This window comes from Hylobates moloch, unplaced genomic scaffold, assembly GCF_009828535.3.
Source record: "Hylobates moloch isolate HMO894 unplaced genomic scaffold, HMol_V3 SCAFFOLD_18, whole genome shotgun sequence".
Taxonomy (NCBI): Eukaryota; Metazoa; Chordata; class Mammalia; order Primates; family Hylobatidae; genus Hylobates; species Hylobates moloch.
The window spans coordinates 43,696,226-43,713,493 of record NW_026652293.1 but is presented as its reverse complement, the minus strand read 5'-3'; the positions used below and the strand labels follow the sequence as shown (position 1 = coordinate 43,713,493).

Below are 17,268 nucleotides of genomic sequence, written 5' to 3'. Positions count from 1 at the left end.
CCCAGCCTCCTCCACTATAGAAACCATCAGTGAAAAGGTTTATCAGCCCCCTCACCAGGTCACTTAAATGAGTAGTGACATTTGAGTCCCTCAGAGTAATTAATTTCCTCTGTCTCCAAAAGCTTCTCATATATTTAATGAATTTTTACAAGTCTCAGATCCTCCAGCCTCCCCGCTCCTTCTCCAGTCCTGTTGTTCCCCAAGGTCCCATAACAAATAGCTCCCACTCGTATTTGCCTTGCAAACTCACGTAAACTGGAAATGATAAATATATTATCTGGGCTTTTAATGGACCATTGTTTAATTTTCTATGCTTGTCTGGCTGGGGAAGAGATGAATATTACCTTGTGGAGAATAAGATTTCTAGTCCATTTAAGGGGGGTTAGGGGTAATCTATGGCAGAAGAGCAATGCTCTGTTCATCCTAATAGGCAGTGCTGCTAATTAAAAGTGTTGGAAGGGACATCCATCCACCAGTCTGTGATTCATTCAGCATTATCCCCAGTAAACAAGAAATAGATATTGGAATGAATGCTTCTAATTTGTCAAAAGAATAGGCATTTTCAATTGTGGCTTCCTGGCTCCCGTATGAAGTACATAATTCAGGGTTGCCATCATTTAAAAGTTTAGGACGTCAAAACAACAGTACTTTCCCTTTATGCTCATAAATCTCCAAGTCTGTTTTCCATGTTTCTGCATTTATCTTACATATTGTTTGAGTTTATTTTCCACAGTTGAGAATAGTTTCCTCTGTTGGTAAATATATTGAAATGGGCAGTGGGGTGGAGTGGTGCATTTAAGAAAGAGAGCTAACATAGTTCTGTTGAAAATCAAGCCAATCTGAGATGATCAATTAGAAGTGGCTAAAACAGAGGCAGGAAAACCTAAGGATCCTGATCACATTTTCTAGGTACCTAAAGAAAAGACAAAAGAGAATCAATATTCTCTTCCCCTAACCATAAACACAAAGTCGACTAGAGAAAAGCAACCCGAAGCACCAACTCCAAAGGCCCCATGAACCCTCTGATATGTTTTAAGAAGGAACGCAAAATATAAAAGCTACCACTTTGTGAGAACCCAGGGATATTTGTGGGAAATTTTCCCAAAGAGAAAGATTTTCCTTGTACCAGCGATACCCAGCCAGACTCAAATATTTACCTTTGTGTTGTACAAAAGAGTTCTTCAATCATGAAGACTGAGAGTCAGGGCTCACCACCATGTCTTGCTGAGTGCTGAAAACAAACAAAACATGATATTTAAAAAAGTAAACATTAATTATTTAATGGTCTTGTTTTTCTTCTCTCTCAGTCAAGAAACATTTACTAACTTCCTCCCATACACCAGGCACTGGGAATAGAGAGATGGATAAAATAAAAATACCACTGATGAAAAAGTCAACAAATACAGACCACTGTGCATGTTAGGCAAGAGGTAGTCACAGAATGCCTCCTCGAAGAGAATCAGGATACGTGTGTCTGTTTGTATCTGAGATACATACATATGCACATACATACATATCTACACATACACAAAAGAGTGTAAGAATTTTTAAAGAACTTCTCCACATCTATAATTCATCTGACTTTCTAAACGGCTTGGGCTCTTGCCTTGAGATCAGTAAACAGGCAGGCACTGGTGAAAATGTTGAGTCTTAAAAGTGATCAGACCCTTTAATCTGTAATTCAGCTTCCAGATTCCTCCTTCTTCATCTTTTTTTTTTTAGAGACAAGGTGTCACTCTGTTGCCCACGCTGAAGTGTGGAGTGCAGTGGCGGAATCATGGCTCACTGCAGCCTCAACCTCCTGGGCTTATGTGATCCTCCTGCCTCAGTCTCTTGAGTAGCTGAGGCTACAGGTGTGCTACCACGCCTGGCTAATTTTTGCATTTTTTTATAGAGACAGGATTTCACCATGTTGCCCAGGCTGGCTGGATTCCTTCTTAAGGAAACAATTATGAATGCAGACCGGTATTTACATACAGGGATATTAATCATAGGGTTATTTGTAAGAGGGAAACACCCAATAGAGGAATTAAAAAAAAAGTTGGTATTTCTGCATAGAAGAATAATATGTAAATATAAAAATAATTTTTTAAATGTTCACTATACAGAAAACATATTTGGTATAACAAAATTGTTGATAAAGTTTAAGCTCATAAATGGGTTGGTCCTCAAAAATAACAGTGGTCATCTTTGTAGTATGATTGTAGGTTATTTTTCTCTTGTTTCTTTATGCTTTCCAAATTTTCTACAGAGAGCATGCATTATCTTTCCAGACAGTAAAGCAGCAAATAGAAGTTTCAGCTCCAATATCACAATTCCTGTACCACTTTTCTCAATTAGTTGGGGACTCCCTATTCCCCAGGAATACCTCCATTCTGAAGATAACACTGCACTGGAGTCATCCATTTCCATCTCTGCCTCCCCTGGTTGTGAGTGCCTCTGATGACGTTTTTATGCCTTATTAAACTTTGCTTCCCCTGAACCTAGTCAGAGACTGGCACAATTGTCATTCCATCAATGTTTGCTGCCTAAGGGAGGAATCAGTGTGTGAATGAATGAACAAAAGAATTAATTAATGAAATGGACCTGACAAAAATTATATTAAGAAAATTGTTCATTCAAAATAATCAGTGAAAATAAAAAGTGATGTTCCATTTGGATTCATAAAAGATAGAAGAAGATGGAAAGCAGGGAGGCAGCAATTTTTCAGAGCAGTCAGTAAAACCAAAAAAAAGATCTTATGGTTAAAAATATACACACACACAAAGTCAATATAATAAAATATCACAGCCTAGTGATTTTCCAACATATTCCAAGACCAAGAATCTGTTTAAGGCAGGAATATTTATCTAGTAACAATATCCCATTATAACAACTCAGTTATTTTACACATTTGGAGTCACATATATATAAACTAAGTAGAGGCTTGTTATTAGTTTTAATCAGAAATGAATGGTCGACTCCCTGTTCAAGGGAAAAAAAGTTACAGGATAGATTATTATAGTGCTTTTTAGAAATTCAATTTAGTCTACTCATAAAACTAGTGATATATAGCCAGGATATTAATATACAGTTATATTTTTCTGGAGGTAGACCTGGTTTAAATCCCATTTTTGTCTTTTAAGAATTAGGTAACCTTGAACAAGTTATTTGACCTCTCTAAGCCTCAGTTTTCTTATGTATAAAGTGGGATAATAAGTCTAACCTGATAGGGTTATTGTAGAAAACAAACAAAAAAGATGACAGAAAGCATGGAATTCAAAACAGGCTTAAAGTTCATGTCTTTTTACGTGAAGACCTGGAGCTCTTAAACACACGTCAATCTTCCTTTATACTATACACCATAAAGTATGCTAAGCAATATACAAATATTTTCTCATTTAATCCTCCTCATATTTGTTGTTAGTGAAACCACCTTTGCAAAAATCATATCAGTGCGAAAATTACGGCAGCGAGGGTGATCTGACCTGACCAACTCTCTTCTTGCCTTTAGTCTTCAAGCTGCCCTTCGTTATTTCTAGGCTTAAACCAAGGTAACTTTGGGAGAAATTTAATTTATAGTTTAAATGATAATAGCCTTCCCAAAACCCAACCACCTTTGTAAAGCTAATGAGAAACCAGAAGGCTAGGAGGATAGAGAAACCTGAATTTTGCTAAGGTGTAGACAAATAATTGCCAGCTATTATTCAAAGTTCACAACATATGCAATTTCCCCAGTTACTCCTGCAGATAACATCACTGTTGCAGAACCTAAGATTGGCCTTTTGAAATATCTTTTCAGGTTTTTTGCATGTCTGATGACCTATGGCTCCACCTGGACCCAACAACCATGCCTGTGACCTCACCTGTGACCAGCACTGCAGAAGGACCACTTCTCACACCCATATGATTGCACCCCCAATCAATCGGCAGCAAACACCCATTGCTCTAGCCACCCCCACCCCTTCCCCCAAACTACCTTTGAAAAATCCTGCCCCAAAATGCTCTAGGAGGCTGATTTGAGTCAGAATAAAATACCAGTCTTCTGTTAGCTGGCTCTACGTGTAAAAAACTCTCTATTGCAATTCCCTTTCCTTGATAAATTGGCTCCATCTGGGCAGCATGCAAGAATGTAATCATTGGGTGGTTACATTGGGAGGTCCTGTTTTCTACTTTATAATCCTTCTGATTTCTGTAAAATTGGAAGAAACGTCCCCTCTTTCATTTCTTATTTTAGTTATTTAATTCTTCTCTCATTTTTTCTTAATCTAGTTAAAGATTTGTAAATTTTGATCTTTTTAAAGAACCAACTCTGTTTCATTTATTTTCTCTGTTGCTTTTGTATTCTCCATTTTATCTTATGTTTCCACTTTAAGTAAGAGAAAATTGATGCTCAGTATTAAACACTTAATGAGTGTCTGAGCCAAGATTCAAACCCAGAATGTCTGGTTCCAAAGCCTAATCTCATTAACTGTTATGAAAAGAAGGCACTGAATCTGGGTTTGGACATAGGCTCTGACTCACACAAAGTTCAGTTTACAGTTTTACCTTGTTGCATTTTATTATTTAGAATGCAACGACTTGAATTTTATTCCCTCTTAAGTCACACTTAAATGCCTCCTACTTATTTTCTTATTAAATATTTCAAGCATGAACCCGAGTATAGACATAATTATAACAAAAACCTATGTACTGATACCAGCTTGGTCAGATATTATCATTCTGTCATATTTGCTTCAGACCTTTTTTTAATATAAAGCATTGTAGAAATAAGCAAACCCTCCCATGAATTTCTTCCCAATTCCACAGAGATAATGACTCTCCTAAATTTCCATACATATTTTTCTGTTTCTAATACATAGTTATATTCATAAACAATATATGCTACTGGTTTGCGTGTTTTAAAACTTTGTTTAGATGGTATCCTAACTGTAGGTATCCATTTAAAGCCTATTTTTTCTAATACTATATTTTCAAGATTTTGTCCATTAGACATAATTTTTTTAACATGTAGATAGTATTTTCTCATGTGTTTATATTTTAGCTTAATGATCCATATTTGATGGATATTTGGGCAGTTTCCAAATTTTGCTAACACAAATAATGCTGCAATGGACAATGTATACTCCTTGGGTACCTATATGTGAGATTTATCAGTGGACTTGCTGTGCCATAGAGTACATGCATCTTCAGAATTATTACATTATTATTTTTTTTGAGATGGAGTCTCGCTCTGCTGCCCAGGCTGCAGTGTAGTGGCACTATCTCTGCTCACTGCAACCTCTACCTCCCCAGTTCAAGCAACTCTCCTGCCTCAGCCTCCCCAGTAGCTGGGAATACAGGAGCCCGCCACCACGATTGGCTAATTTTTGTATTTTTAGTAGAGATGGGGTTTGCCATGTTGGCCAGGCTGGTCTCAACTCCTGACCTCAAGTGATCCACCTTCCTCGGCCTCCCAATGTGCTGGGATTACAGGCCTGAGCCACTGTGCCCAGCCTATTAGATATTGCTCTACAAAGTGACAGCAGCATTTATACCAATCTGGTGTTAGTTAACATTGTTACCAGCATTTGGTATTGTCAGATCAGATTTAAACATTTTTCCAATTTGATAGATATAAAATATCTTATTGTGTTTTAGCATGTATTTCTCTACATGCTAAAATACAATAGTGAGATAGAACATTCTTTTGTAGTTTATTTAATTGGCTATGTAGGTTTTCCCTTCAGTGATTTGCTTTTTCATATGTCCATTTTTCTATTGGGTTGTTATAGAAGGGAGACAATGCACACCAAAAATAAATAAATAAATAAATAAATAAATAAATAAATAAATAAACAAACAAACAAACAAACAAACATTAAAGGGAGAGTAAAACACCTAGTATGTCAGATGGTCACATGTGCCATGGAAAAAATGGAAGCAGAGAAGAGAAAAAAGAGTGCTGAGGATGGGAGTTCCATTTTAAAGGGGGTAGTTAGGGAAGACCTCACCAGAAGGCGACATTTAGTAAAGTCCTAAAATAGGTGTGGGCACAAGTTATAGGAAGAGGACCCTAAGTAGAGGAAAGAGCAACATGGTAAAATGATAATATTTGACTAAGATATGTGGTGGTATATAGGGGTTTGTTATAATTATGTTCTATACTAAATTTGTTTGCTTTCAATACCAACTTTTATGTGGGTATATATGTTGAAAATATTTTTCCTATGTGAACATTTTGTTTAAAATGACATTAAACTTCTAAACTTTTAATGTAATGAAATATATTTAATTCTCCTCTCATTTTTTCTTAATCTAGCTAAAGATTTGTAAATTTTGATCTTTTTAAATAACCAACTCTGTTTCATTTATTTTCTCTGTTGCTTTTGCATTCTCTAATTTTTATCTTACGTTTCCACTTAAGTAAGAGAAAATTGATGCTCAGTATTAAACACTTAATTTCCCTTTACGCTAAGTGCTTCCTTTGGTTTTACTCAATAAATCTTTTCCTACACCTGGGTCATAAAGACCTGTAATTCTTCTAATATTTTTAAAGTTATGCTGTTCATACTATTTATATAATATAAAGTCAGAATTAAGTAATCTTTCTGTATAGCTGTGCTTTGTCCTGGTACCATTTATTTCTCATTTCATCATTTCTACACTGAAATAATGCATCTGTGATGACAAAGTTTCTACTACACACAGTCTGTTTTGGAGCTCTATATTTTGTTCCACTAGTTTTCTATTTCTGTGCAAGTATTCATGCTATCTTAATTACTATAATTTTATCCCAAGTTTTCATAGCCAATAAGGCATATCCATCCATCCATCAACCAACTATCCATACATCCATCAACCAACTATCTACATATCCAACCATCAATCCATTCATCCATCCATCCAACTGTTCATCCATCCATCTATCCAACCACTCATCATACATCCAACCCATCCATCTATTCACTCTCCACCCTACATACTTCATCATCAATCATCCATCCATCTAACCATCCATCATCCATCCATCCATTCATCCTCCACTCTCCATTCTTCATTATCAATCATCCACCCATCCAACCTTCATCATTCATACATCCACCCATCTATCCTTCCATCCACCCATACATCATTATACATTCATAAATATTTGTTGACAGTCTAACTGTACCAAACACTAATTTGAACACTGGGGATTTAATAACAAACTAGATTTATATTCCTACCCTTATGAAACTTGCATTCCAGGGGACAGAGAAAGACAATAAACAAATAAATAATTGAATACAGAGTGTGTCAGATGGCAATAGTGCCACGGAGAAACATGAAACAGGGAAAGGGGATCTGGCACACGTTAGTGGCTGAAATAATACACAAACTACAAATATAGTGGAACAAAAAGTAACTTTTTTTAAATATACAATAGAAATTTAGAGTTTGGAGAAAAATTTAAAATGCTCATGTTTGGGATCTAGCATTGTTTAACAACTTTTGGTGAAGAACCTCTACCCCGAATGAGGCAAAAAATTTAACCACTTCTTTTCAAGCTGTGACTACACAGGAAAGTCTGTTTTCAATGGTCTGAATGTTTGTGACTCTCCACCCCTGCTAAATTCATATACTGAAATTGGAACCCCCAATATGATGGTCTTAGGAGGTGGGGCCTTTAGGAGGTGATTAGGTCATGAGGGCGGAGCCTTCATGAATGGAATTAGTGCCCTTATACAAGGTACTCCAGAGAGTTCTCTCACTCTTTTTCTGCTGTGTGAGGATACAAGAAGTTGGCTGTCAGAAAGCCAGAAGTGGGCCCTCACCAGAAACCAGTCATGGTGCCACCCTGGTCTCAGACTTCCAGCCTCCAGAACTGTGAGAGAGAAGTGCTGTTGTTTAAGCCATGATATTCTGTTCCAGCTGCCTGAACTGCCTAAGATACTATTTTAGTCACCTCAAAGGAGAGGTCTGAGTACACACACATTCTATTAGGTTGGTGCAAAAGTAATTGTGTGTGTGTGTGTGTGTGTTTGTGCTCGCTTTGGCAACACATATACTAAAAGAGTAATTGTGGTTTTTGTAATTATGTTTCATGGCAATAACTGCAATTAGTTTTGCAACAACCTAATATTTGGTCTTTTATTGTGATCTTACACATGACATAGGTCTTGGACCAGAATGTGACTGCAGTTTGTTAGCTGAGAGGGTCTGGAAGCCTAGAAAAGTTTCTGCTTTTAGATCTTGGAATAAGCCCAAAGTTCTCAAGCACAGCTCCCAAAAAACCACAGAAATAAGCTGTTCATAGGTACTACAGAGTAAACATTTTAATAAGCACTATGTTTGCTATCTTTCCAATCAAAGAGTAAAAAAAGACAATAGATAGTTGCTTTTTATTTGTTTGTTTTACCCTAGTTTTTACATATTTGTTGGTTATGATTACTACTTTCTATGAAAATTTAGTATATTTTCTTAATAACATGTGAGCGCTGTGTGATTCTGGTCAAGTTATTTCCCCTTTCTAAAGTTTAGTTTCCTTCTTTAAAATGGGAGAGTATATAATTGCAGGTTTGTTGTAACATTAAGTACTATTTTGAAAGACCTTAGTATAGTGACTAGTGTGTGATAGGCATGGAATGAATGGCAGGCCTTATAATTAGGCTTATTATACAAACAATTACATGTATTTGCAAAAGATCTCCAAGACATCTCCATGCTCTGGCACCTGCCTGGGCTTAGAACCCCAGCATCTCTGAGGCCTGGTCCTGTCTGAGCCACATAGAGAGTGAGTGTATAAATTAAGGCCACAAATCTCAATTCTGGCCCTACCACTTAATAATCATCAACACATGAGGACTGCCTGTGTCCTAATGAGAGCCACCATATGTAAACAGGATCATACTAGGGTTACCTCATCTGCACATCCCCAAGAACTCTACAGCTGTTGGATGAGGGTAGCAGAGCCAGCATGCACATAAATTATATCTAATATTCTAATTTGCATACATTCAATCATAGCAAAGGTGTGAGCAGTAAAACCCCTAGGGGAACCAATCACAGTATGGGAGTTCCCCAGTGCAGAGTGTGAGGATCCTGAGCTTTCTTAGCTCCTTGCAGGGGGTCACTGACCCTCCTCCTTTCTAATGTTCCAGCCAGTTCCCAGACAGAGATCTGGAACTTGATTTGACAAGAACTGTCATGTTACATCTAATCTGCAGTGACAATTCAGCAGCGGACAGGAAAGTGACAGCATTCATATCTGCAAGGCAGCTAGTAGACAAGCGGAGGCATCTAGAAGTTAGTTTGGCATCTAGATGAAATTATTCCAACTTCAGAACTTTAGAATATGGAGACCCTTTACCTCCACCCCAAAAGAATACGTTCATGTGTGTAGTGGCATTAATAAGAAAGAAAATTTAATCAAGAGAAGTTCAAAACTTTTATGTTAGATCCTCCTTTGCTATGTTGAATCACTCTATAATAAATATGAATAACTGAAAAAAGTTGTCTCTGGTTGGGTTCTGCTGATTACATCAAAGATAGCAGATGAATATAATATAGTTCATAAATCTTGGACCCCTAGTAGCTTTGACAGATTGATTCACCTATTCATTTACCGAGTCATCCATCCATCCTTCCTTTTCTTCAACAAATGTTTACTGAGCCCCTCTTATATTCCAGACATGGTTCTAGACCCTGGTGATGTACTGGTGCTCACGGTCAAATGAGTACAGAGAAGTAAACAATGACAACGATAGAGATAAGTACTGGCTGTTATGAGAACACACATGGGGCCACCTTGGAGGAAAGCCCACGTACACCAAACACAACTTTGGTACTATTTCCCTATTTGTTCCAATGACTCTGTGTTTTCCAGAACCTCTTCTACCCCTGCTTCCATGTCTTGCAATGTCCCAGTGTCTATTGTTTTTTAATTGGTTTCCCTGTACTGCTCCTTGCTTTGCAATTTTTTTTCTTTTTTTTTTTTTTTTTGAGACGGAGCCTCACTATCGCCCAGGCTGGAGTGCAGTGGCATGATTTCTGCTCACTGCAAGCTCTGCCTCCCAGGTTCACGCCATTCTCCCGCCTCAGCCTTCGGAGTAGCTGAGACCACAGGCGCCCACCACCATGCCCGGCTAATTTTTTGTATTTTTAGTAGAGACGGGGTTTCACCATGTTAGCTAGGATGGTCTCGATCTCCTGACCTCGCGATCCACCCGCCTCAGCCTCCCAAAGTTTCTTTTTTTTTTCTGAGACACGATCTTGCTCTATCACCCAGGCTGGAGTACAATGGCATGATCTCAGCTCACTGCAACCTCCTCCTCCCAGGTTCAAACAATTCTCATGACTCAGCCTCCCGAGTAGCTGGGATTACAAGCATATGTCACCACGCCCAGCTAATTTTCTTTTTGTATTTTTTAGTAGAGATGAGGTTTTGCCATGTTGGCTAGGCTGGTCTCCAACTCCTGGCCCCAAGCAGATAACCTCTGCCTTCCAAAGTGCTAGGATTACAGGCGTGTGCCCCTGTGCCCGGCCTCTTTGCTTTGCTCTTAATCTTGATGGACTATGGACCTCTCAGTTGTGACTTCCAAGGCTTCTATGCACAGTTTCCCCCATTCTCTGGAAATTCTCATTCTAGGAACCTTACTTCTGTTCCCTGGGAACCCCAGTCCCACCCCTTTAAGCAATATGAAACACTCTGTCTGTGGATCAAATTCCAGGGAGACTTCTGGGTGAAAATTCTTTTGCCCCATGACCTGACATCTTTGGTCATGCCTCCTGGAGGCACAAGTCCCCACCACAGGGCCGCCTGCCACATGTATCTGATGGCAGAAATTAAGGGCAGCAGGGCAGAAAGCTGATCTGCTGACACCACAGTTAGACAAGCTTGCACCAAGGCTGTAAAACACCCTTGGGAGAGCACACCAGTAAATTGTCCTACTAATTAATTATTTCATTTGAGAGATCAAATACATAAATAAAATTAATAAACCCTGCAAAAGAAGTGCAGCACTGGAAATAAAAGTACTTCTCAGGTCATTGCCTTAAACACAGATATTACATGCTAGAATAATGTTAACACAAGGAAAGCAAATCATGCTGCCTTACAGGCCAGAACGTACCAGGAGCAGCTGGGGTTTGTGGAGTGGTTGACAAGCTTTGGGATAGGTCAGGAAACATGAATGGTGTTCTCTACTCTGTCATTACTTGCCATCTGACCTTGAACAAGTCAGTTTCCTCCGCTTCCCTGACCAGTGTGCTCATTTACTCATGAGTAAAATAAGGAGTTTTGACTATTTCTGAGGTTTCCTCCAGCTAGGAATTTCATGGCTATAAAAATCAAATGAAAAAAAGATGGTGGCTGTGTGTGGTGGCTCACATCTGTAATCCCCAGCACTTTGGGAGGCTGAGGTGGGCAGATGGCTTGAGGTCAGGAGTTCGAGACCAGCCTGACCAACATGGTGAAACCCCATCTCTACTAAAAATACAAAAATTAGCCAGGCTTGGTGGCACATGCCTGTAATCCCAGCTACTCTGGAGGCTAAGGCACAATAATCGCTTGAATCTGGGAGGCAGAGGTTGCAGTCAGCAGAGATCACCCTACTGCTCTTCAGCCTGGTCAACAGAGCAAGGCTCTGTCTCAAAAATAAATAAATAAATAAATAAATAAATAAATAAATAAATAAAAAAGACGAAAAGATGGAAAGATGGATAATGATAATTATAAGCTTAGTTAATAAAGAACACATAATAAAAATGAAATAAAATCTGAGAATGCATTACAATATTCCAGTATGGATTTAAGAACTTGGAAAGATATTAGATAATATCTAACCCAATACTCACCAAATAAAATGAAGGGAAAAGGGGACTGAGTTTCCATTCATGGAGAATATCCTATATTCTAAGAACTATGCTAAGGACTTTCTCTTATCAACCCCAATAAATAAGCTCACAGAGCAAATAAATCATGACCAAAGCCACACAGAGAAAAGCAAAAGTAGGTTTTCTACTCTTAGTCAAAGGCTCTTCCACCAAGCTGTGTCTGATCATCCTGATCATCCGGCCTCTTCTTGGGGCCCCAGGCACAGGTTGCTCTTAGCCACCACTAGTGCTTACGGGACTCTTGAGAGATACCAAGGGTAGTGGGCCCCGTGTTGTAAACCTTTTGTATACCATTCATACAAGTACAGATGGCAAAAGGAGTAGTGCAGGCAAGATGGAGAGATCAGCTTAGGTGATTGCTCCCAGGTGCCTAAAGACATGCTGTGTGACAGGTTCTCCCTTTACACTGAAACACTCACTCTGCTGAGGCTGGGAGGGCTGCCCTCTGACAGCTTGCAGCTGAGAACTTGCTCCCCTAATGTCCTTGGCTGAGGAGCACCTCCTTTCCCAGGAGAACAGCCACTTTTCTGGGGCCACCCAGTATTCAATGACTGACAGCAAAGGGGGAGGATATAAAATCTTGGCCTCCTTGCTTCAATTTGGCACAACTCTGCAGGTCATCTCAGCTTCAGAGCTTCCCACGGAATTGACTGAGGCCTTTACTGTAACTGCATCACTGTTTAGCTTCCCACTCTGACTGGCCCTGACACCCTCACTCCCTAGAAAACTTTGTGTCTCAAAGTGTCTCAAAGCCGGCTTCCTGGGAAAGTGAATTTGCAATGCTGTGAAACCTTGAAAAAGTAAGATACAAACAAATAATTCAACTCAATAAAGAAATAGAAAACAATGATGCATTTGTAGAGAATAAGAAACTTGCAAACAAATCTTATTCCTCGTGATGAGACTTCTGGACTTGGATAGTCTGGGGAAAAAAAAAAAAGGTACTAGTGAAGAAATTGTCTCACTCTGTCTAAAACTGCCCTCTGCTAGAGGAGATTGAGTTCTAAAGGCTCAGTTAAGGCAGGGAGGCAGATTGTTATAATGCAGGCACTGTAGTGTAGTGGAAAGGACAGGAGCCGCGGCTCCAGATGGAGCTGCAGTCATAGGTTGGCTCTTTCTGTGTAACCTTGGCTATTATATTGAACCTCACTAGCCTCGGTGTCCTTAACTATAAAATGGGGACGATTCCTAACTTGCATGACTATTGTGACACTCGGTTGCCTTCTTGAGACCAGAATCTTTCTCTAGAATTATTCCCAGAGATAAATGCTGCATGCAACTGTACAGGATAATGATTTCACCCAAGCGGTCTTTGAATCTCTCTTGTGCAGCCCTTAGCTTGTCTTGGAAGTCACTAGAAGATAGTGTACAGTTGTCCCTTGGTATCTGAAGGGCACTGGTTCCAGGAACCCCCCATATCAAAATCCATGGATGCTGAAGTCCCTTATATAAAATGGAGTATTACTTACATATAACCTACACACATCCTCCCATATACTTTAAATAATCTGTAGATTACTTATAATATTAATACCTAATACAATATAAATCTTATGTAAATAGGTATGTTGTATTTTAAAATTTGTATTTTTATTGTTGTATTGTTATTTTCATTTTTTTAAAAAACATATTTTTGATTCTTGGTTGGTGGGACCTGCAGTTAGTAGAACTGGTGGATGTGGAGGGCTGATGCAGTGGGCTTCTACGGAGGGTAATAATGAAAGGAATGGTCCTGGTGAGTTTTGGCCTCAGGAATAAAAGGAATGTTGGGACTTGAGGGTGACTGTAAAGACAAAATATCCTGAGGTTTGGAGAATATCTAGCTTCTCAATTGCCATAGCCCAGGAGCTAAACGCCAAGAAGACATTCAGAGATTCCTGGCTGCTGAGGGTTTGCTATTAAGTTCTCTCCCCTCCCTTCACTTTTTTTTTGGGTAAAGAAAAATAGCTCTATTAGCTACAAAAGCTCTGTCTAGAGAATGTTGTTCTTTTTTTGTTTGTTTTTGAGACAGAGTTTCGCTCTTGTTGCTCAGGCTGGAGTGCAATGGCGCGATCTCGGCTCACCACAACCTCCACCTCCTGGGTTCAAGCAATTCTCCTGCTTCAGCCTTCCTTTGTAGCTGGAATTACAGGTATGTGCCACCATGCCCAGCTAATTTTGTATTTTTAGTAGAGATGGGGTTTCTCCATGTTGGTCAGGCTGGTCTCGAACTCCCGACCTCAGGTGATCCGCCCACCTCCGCCTCCCAAAGTGCTGGTATTACAGGCGTGAGCCACCGCGCCTGGCCTAGATATTGTTATATCACTGGTTCATTTGGTGCCTGCATAGGCAGGACAATGAGACAACCACTTTTTAGAATCATGTGCAAAGCATTATGGGAGCACAGGGAAAAGAACATCTAGCATTAGGGCAGACCTGGGCAAAAAAATGAGATAGCTTCTTAAGGTGATGCTTGAGCTGAATCTCATCTAGGCTCTTAGATGAGAAAGAGATTAGTATAGTCCAGATGGGCAAGGGAATAGTGCAGGTCAGACGGAGAGACCAGCTCAAGTGCTTGCCTCCAGGAGTCGAAGGACATGGTATGTGGACAGATCACCTATGGGAAATGCAATAATAGCTGGGGGGAAAATCATTTGATATTCATTCTGACTACTGACATTCCAAATTCTTTCTGTTTTCCCTCTACCAATATTTTAGCATCATTCTGCAATTTGGACTACCATGTTTGATACTGAATTCAACCCACCTAAGCATTTGAAGAAAATTTCACTTTCTCTTAAAGGTGGTGTATTAGTGCATTCTCACATTGCTATAAAGAACTATCTGAGACTGGGTAATTTATAAAGAAAAGAGGTTTAATTGACTCACAGTTCCACAGGCTGTACAGGAAGCATGGTTAGGGAGGCTTCAGAAAACTTGCAATCGTGACTGAAGGTGAAGGAGAAGCAGGCATTCTTACATGGCCGGAAGAGAGAGAAGGGGGAGGTGCTACACACTTTCAAATAACCAGATCTCATGCGAACTCCCTCACAATCATGAGAACAGTGAGGGGGAAGTCCGCCCCATGATCCGATCACCTCCTACCAGCCCCTCCTCCAACATTGGAGATTACAATTTGACGTGAGATTTTGGCGGGGACACAAACCCAAACCAGGTCAGGTGGGTACATAGAAGCTTAGAAGGAAGAAGGAATTTGTCCAAAGTTATACATTAGTGAAAGGTCCAGAAGGGAGTCAAAGGATTTCTGGCCTCAGATAATCACTTTTCCTATCAAGCATCGGTAACCTGAACAGGTATGACTTGATGTTTCTTGTGTCTCACTGCACTGTACAATACTTTACTTTGTTAATTACAAATTTTAAATTGTCTGCGGTAATGAGAGTTGAACATCTTTTCCTCCCAATATTTTCTTATTTTTTTTTTAAAAAAAACCACAACCCATTGCTCAATGTTGAATAATAGGCATATTAGGATATATCTCAGGCTTAATAAATAATCACCACTGGGGTTAATTTATATTATTTTATAGTATGCATGTGACGGATCCTTATTAATATTACATTCTTCTGGTTGGGATGCTATGAACAATTTTACAATGGCCTAATTAAAATAAACAGGAACTGAGAGAGACCAAAGCCTGCAACTAGAACTTGTGTTCAGTTCTCTAAAATCAATCGTAATGTAAATGCAAATACAAGCGAGAGTTGATAGAATAGCATGTGTAGGACCAAAACTCATGCTGAAGTCTTAGGGTTTATAAGCAGGCAATATGGAGGTAAAAACTGAGCTCTTTTGGAATGAAACAGATCTCAGTTCTGCAACTTCACTGCTGTGTGACCTAGGACAGGCCCCTCAACTGTTCTGAAGCTGTTTCCTCTTCCACTAAATGAGGCTGTTCTTGAATTAAATGAACAAAAGAAAAAGGATGTTGGCAAGGGTTTGGTACATGTAAGCATTTGGTAGATATATTATTAGTTCTCTGAGCCACTGCCTCCACATCTTTACTTGATCTGGAAAATACCACTTTGTGGGACCAAAGATCAACTTGATGTAGACAAAGCAAATAAGGGATTTTTCAAACTCAATTTCCTCTAGTACATTTAGGAATAAAGATATACTAATATATTCAAATAACTCTTAGATTTGTAAATTGTGAGATATCTGCTCTGGAAATTTGAATGCTTGGCACATTGCATATTTATTTATCTTTCTTTTCCAATACATGTATAGCTAGGTAAATTGCTCCTTTTAAATTATTTCAAGTATTATGTAAACAGTTACGACTTTATGTCAACATAAACCCAATGCCATAAACTTAAGAAACAGGTTTGAAGGACAATTTGATAATATGTAATAAAAACCTTAAAATTTGCTTAAGCCTACTTTTAGGGAACTTCATCCTAAGGAAATAATTTAATAATTATGGATGTGTCCAAAGATTCAGCCATAAAGATATCCATACATCCTTATTACAGTAAATGTTAGAAATAAAGAGATTCAATAACAGTGGTCTGGATAAATAAATTTGTATCTATATTACAAAGCCATTAAGTGATAATAAAGAACATTTAATGCTATTAGAATGCTTTCTTAACATTTTAAGTAGAAAAAATAGGACAGTAGAATGTATAATGATGAGCCTACTTTTGTAAAAAGTACTTAAGTATGTAAGAAAAAGATGAAAGAAAATACATCAAATGTTGTGAACAGTTACCACTGAATACTAAGAATGGGACAATTTCATTTTCTTCTTTTTGCTTATTTGTAATTTCTAAAATTTCTACCATATTTATTATTACTTTAGAGAATACTAACCTTCTAAAATTTAAATTAAAACCCATGCCATAAACAATATGAAAACCCAAACATTCTGAAAAAGCATATTTGTATAAAAATATTTGACGAATGCAATACTTCTTCTATAAAAAGTTAAGTAAATTGACAAGAATAATATTTTGATACCTCAATATAAATGAATAAAAGATATAAATAAAACACTTAATACAATGAATAAACAAGCCTGTGGAAATAGTCAAGTTTGGAAGCAACCAAAAACATGAAAATTAACAAAATTTGGTGGCTTTTTAAAACCTATTAAGTTAGCATAGTTAAATAAAAAGGGACAACTACTTAATAGTGCTAGTAGGGCCGGGCGCGGTGGCTCACGCTTGTAATCCCAGCACTTTGGGAGGCCGAGGCGGGCGGATCACGACGTCAGGAGATTGAGACCACGGTGAAACCCCGGCTCTACTAAAAATACAAAAAATTAGCCGGGCGTGGTGGCGGGCGCCTGTAGTCCCAGCTACTCGGAGAGGCTGAGGCAGGAGAATGGCATGAACCTGGGAGGTGGAGCTTGCAGTGAGCCGAGATTGCGCCACTGCACTCCAGCCTGGGTGACAGAGTGAGACTCCGTCTCAAAAAAAAAAAAAAAAA

General features: G+C 38.7%; 1 protein-coding gene across 15 annotated transcripts in view; it reads right to left on the bottom strand.

Moving 5' to 3' along the window:
• DAB1 (DAB adaptor protein 1) overlaps positions 1 to 17,268 on the bottom strand; it is an 863,435-nt gene that overhangs the window by 654,511 nt on the left and 191,656 nt on the right. For all 15 annotated transcript variants that reach the window (XR_009210852.1, XM_058430794.1, XM_058430808.1 and 12 more), the window contains one exon: positions 1,158 to 1,231. The gene's annotated coding sequence lies outside the window, so the exon portion shown is untranslated. The remainder of the gene's footprint in view (positions 1 to 1,157; positions 1,232 to 17,268) is intronic.